Below are 5,418 nucleotides of genomic sequence, written 5' to 3' on the forward strand. Positions count from 1 at the left end.
CTGCGGCAGAACACTTGCGAGCTGAGTGACCAAGGGTGAATGCACAGCTCTTTCTCGTTGTGTACCGGAGGCGGGCGTTGAGCTTGTGATCTGTTTGCCCGAGAGAGCGGAAACGAGTGTGTCGAAGTCAGGGAAGACAACAAGTGAGGGTGACCCTGTGTGAACCATTTGGCCCATTTCGTCGGTCGTCAGCTGGAGAAGACGTCCGCAGGAGGCAATCGTCTGAGGGTATACGACGTCGCTTTTTATGTTTCTTCGGTGACCTCTGTTTGCGGACGTGGGTTTCTGTGTCCAAAGGAGTGTGAGGTTCCCGCACCACTTCCTCTTCAGGGAGAAAAGCAGACATCGGTGCAATCCTAGCGTCGAGTTCCATTCTTTCGTCCGAATCTTCCTTGGAGTCGATGGGCGGCTTTCTGCAATCTATGTCAACTGTGTGATGGTGTCGGTCAACCATGGACGTGAAACGGGTGTGGGGTCTAGTGTTCCCTGCCTTCCTAATGGTTTTTCGTGTTCCACGACAGTCGACCGTGTCAGCCATCCGTAACTGAGTCGGAGAGCCGTTACCGTAGGGGGCGACGCCGTGTCACCTAGTGGGATTTGTGTAACCCGACGTTGAACACATACCGAGAGTACATGACCCTCCTGGCCGCAACCAGAACAAGTACGAAGCTGTCCAGCGTACATCACATTTGCTGGATATCTACCTATAATTAGGTAGAACGGCAAGTGTTTTGATAATTCGATTTTGACATGTCGAACGCCGTTGAAGACCTGGTACGTCTCGAAGGTGTTCCATTTTTTGGCTACGCGGCTAATTACCGTCCCATATGGTCGGAAAGCTGCGGTAACTGCGTCCGGTGGCATTTCGAACGGGAGATCGAAGACTCTTAGTGTACGTAATCTCAGACCTCCATGGTCAACGGTAACCGCCCTGATGTGACCATCGGAGTGTTTGAACTTGAGAGTGTTCGCATATCTGTTCACAACACCGTAACATAGCTCGTTATCGACCATTTTGACGTAGGCGACGCCGCTTGTGATGGATAGATGGATACCGACCATGTGCTGTGGTAGTATTTGAACTTCGTCACGTTCAGAGGCTCGTGGCCTAGCGTGGTCGGGCTGGAAGGTGATCTTGATGCGGGCCACGGTGGCCGAGCGGTTATAGGTACTTCAGTCCGGAACCGCGTTTGTGTGATGTCCTTAGGTTAGTTGGATTTAAGTAGTTTCTAAGTCTAGGGGACTGATGACCTTAGTCCCATAGCGCTTAGAGCCATTTTGTGATCTTGATAGTAGCTTTTCTGTGGGAATGGGCCCCAGCAAGTGGACGCGAGTACTAGCTGCGGCGAAAAAGTAAACAAACTACGTGCACTCGCGACACTGCTGACTGAACGCAAACAAGACGTTCTCGCCGCTCATCTGCTTAATCACAATGTACAGAAGTTGGTAAACTTGCTCTTTGACTTGCTTTCTATGGTCAATGCTAGCGCCACGCACTGGCCATCGTTTATCTCATTGCTAGTGCAAACGCCGCACTCAGTTTGCCACTGGTTCTTTTCGATAGACGACAGCACTGTCAAGTATTCCTACATGACATGAGATTCGTATTGTATTCAGTTTATGTGCTCACTTTCGTGAGTTTTGTACTAAAAGTTGATTTTTGTAAGTAGATACAATTAGGGCATTCTGTACATTAGAATAATTAAATACACACTTATCTGTATTTTCTGCCTTTAACTTCTTGTAGACTTCACTCCCCAGCTTCATTCTCACTATGAAATTTTGAAACGCGCTTAAGAAAGAATTGTGCGATCAAGACTTTACTATATTTCAGAGTTGTGCCAAATCTACATTGTCGCTTGTCTCTACTGTGTCAGCATTTCCACACCACGTAATGGTTATTATTTTTATTTTTCTACTACTGGTCACTTTCACTTATTTTGTATTTAATTTAACGCATTGCAGTGCCTTTCAAGAGTGTTTTACACATAATCAGGCAATATTGCATACAGGCGTTACTTACAGATTAAATGAGTAATCTAAATTTGTTCGCAGTTTTGATGCTGGATTGGCTATTGAGGTATTTGGGACGAGAGAGGGAGGGTAGTGGGTGACAGTAAGTCGATGTTCAGTCTTGTCTTCTGTTGGCCTGAAAATGTGTCTCGCTGCTGTGCCTGATACCGCAGCCTGTGCTGGATGCGGATAGTTTTGGTTCACTTGTCATGGTAAGATAATCGTGTGATATACTTCTATATAGATCTTTTGTTCACTTACGGTTTTGAGGCCCCTAAGCCTTCTTCTGCGTCCTACGAACGTTGGTACACTGGTGGAGTCGTTCTTGAAAATTAAACTGTTGCACCGCTTAATCCACACTGTTTTTGACGTATTTTCTCTGGACAAACATTTCTTCATGAGCAGCATACGTTAAATACAATATGGCAGTATTTGAGCATGTGGACAGTATCGACTATAGTTTCTACCCAGCCACATTTGCGATAGCGACAGTCTAGCAGTCGTTTGTTCCACACGAGCTCGTCTTATTGCATTAGTAATCCTGTGGGCTATTTAACACTTTTGAGTTTTGGAATGCAGTTATTTCATAAGGCAATTATCACCATTTTTTGAGTTGTGAACGAAAAGATCCATTTCTTCCATTATAACCAACTATAACGTTCCTCGATTTTGTGCGTACTTTCAACGCTGTCTTCGATTTTCAAAGGATTGTCTGTGTCATTATTTTGTGTGTTGCTACTGCTGATTTGTTACATTTCTCTAATCTGTAGCGGTGTATATGTCCTCTAAATCTAGTTATGATATTTCTACATCTATATCTACATCTACATTTATACACTGCAAGCCACCCAACGGTGTGTGGCGGAGGGCACTTTACGTGCCACTGTCATTACCTCCCTTTCCTGTTCCAGTCGCGTATGGTTCGCGGGAAGAACGACTGTCTGAAAGCCTCCGTGCGCGCTCTAATCTCTCTAATTTTACATTCGTGATCTCCTCGGGAGGTATAAGTAGGGGGAAGCAATATATTCGGTACCTCATCCAGAAACGCACCCTCTCGAAACCTGGCGAGCAAGCTACACCGCGATGCAGAGCGCCTCTCGTGCAGAGTCTGCCACTTGAGTTTGTTAAACATCTCCGTAGCGCTATCACGGTTACCAAATAACCCTGTGACGAAACGCGCCGCTCTTCTTTGGATCTTCTCTATCTCCTCCGTCAACCCGATCTGGTACGGATCCCACACTGATGAGCAACACTCAAGTATAGGTCGAACGAGTGTTCTGTATGACACCTCCTTTGTTGATGGACTACACTTTCTAAGGACTCTCCCAATGAATCTCTTTCTGGTACCCGCCTTACCAACAATTAATTTTATATGATCATTCCACTTCAAATCGTTCCGCACGCATACTCCCAGATATTTTACAGAAGTAACTGCTACCAGTGTTTGTTCCGCCATCATATAATCATACAATAAAGGATCCTTCTTTCTATGTATTCGGAATACATTACATTTGTCTACGTTAAGGGTCAGTTGCCACTCCCTGCACCAAGTGCCTATCCGCTGCAGATCTTCCTGCATTTCGCTACAATTTTCTAATGCTGCAACTTCTCTGTATACTACAGCATCATCCGCGAAAAGCCGCCATTTCTATATACTATTTGTTGCGCTGGCTTCAGGTAATTTCGTGAATGCGAAATGCGTCAATATTTGTATTGGTGGTTTTATATTGTGAATACATCTCCTACTTACAAGGGAGTGATCCAATCCGACATGTCGAACCCTACCATGAAATTTTTCGCACGAGAAGAATACATCGAAGAAAATCCGCTGACAAAATGTTAACTACTAATGCGCAGTGCAATCATTTTTCTAAAAAATGTTGAAGTTACTCTTTTTTTGTCGCACGACGAACCTCTTGTAACAGCGATTTGTACAGCCCTTCCCTCCTAGGGTGTGATTCGTCGAATAAGCAAGCGCAACCGTGACGAAAGTACGTTGCGTCGCAAAGCACGAAGTCCAGATGTCATGCATACGAATTTGAAGCACTAGACCATGGCAAAAAGATCTCAAATCATTTATTTATTTAATAATTTTCGGGTCATATCAAAAGCTGAACTGACGCAAATGTAATTGTTACTCAAGTGACTAACAGAGGGATAAAAATCAAAGCAGTATATGATATTACATTGCAGACGACTTCCGTCAATCGGAGTTTTAATTCATTTAATTCCTACGCTTCTAATTACTATTTACTGCCTTCAGCTTGTTACAGTTGTTAAGTTTAACCAGTGGTACTTTCCTCCCTGGTGGCCGCTAACGCCCCAGTTAACTGCCCCGGGGGTGAGTGCACATCACAATTACTATAGCTCATCATAAATTTTTGAAGAATGTGTAATTTTGTAACAATGAAACAGTTCCATTTTTATTCCCTGTAGTATTCATAAAAATGTGAAATACCTGATCGATAACGAAAACAAACAGTTTCCTTACACCAGGCACACTTGATAAAAAAAATTAATACATACAGGCACTTCACAGTTCTTACTACTTTTATTTAGACAGAGTTGAGATGGAGTAAGAAACGGTTGTGGCTGTTGTTCTGCAGACCAACGTACTTGATCGTGTTCCTAAAACGTAATGATTCAAACAATGTGCAAATGACTGAAGTTTAACAACATTGTTTAACCTGAAATGACAAAAGAGCGCCGGCCAGAGTGGCCGAGCGGTTCTAGGCGCTACAGTCTGGAACCGCGCGACCGCTACGGTCGCAAGTTCAAACCCTGCCTCGAGCATGGATGTGTGTGATGTCCTTAGGTTAGTTAGGTTTAAGTAGTTCTAAGTTCTAGGGGACTGATGACCTCAGCAGTTAAGTCCCATAGTGCTCAGAGCCATTTGAACCTTTTTTTTTTTTGACAAAAGAGCCATCGGCAGTTATACTGCCAGTTCCGTTTCAGCCGCGCTCGCGAGTGGCCGCTGTTAACTGTTGCGCTGCACTTCAGTGTTCACATCGCTGGACTTGTGCTCCGTCGAGTGCCGTCCGTCCGTTAATCTCCGTGTTCGTTCCTGTTCCTTGTGATCTCATCGCTCTTTCTGGTCTTGCTGCAGTTACTTGGAATTTCGGTTGTTTAACCGAAATTGCTTCGCTGGATTAACCATGGCTACAAACCTCAGGAAGAATACTCTGGTATTTGCTTTTGACAAGGAATCCCGTCCTGTTCAGCCGACATCCCTGGAAATAGATGACTGGATTACACAGGTAATTGGTCTAAATTCTGAAACCGTTCATACCTGGCAACTGGATCAGGAAAAATACTGTGTTTTTGTCAAGTTAATCAGTGCTTCGACTGTTGATAAATTGTTACGAAAGTGGGGCTATGAAGTAGATTTTGTGCATAGAAATGGTT

This window comes from Schistocerca americana, chromosome 5 (assembly GCF_021461395.2).
Source record: "Schistocerca americana isolate TAMUIC-IGC-003095 chromosome 5, iqSchAmer2.1, whole genome shotgun sequence".
Taxonomy (NCBI): Eukaryota; Metazoa; Arthropoda; class Insecta; order Orthoptera; family Acrididae; genus Schistocerca; species Schistocerca americana.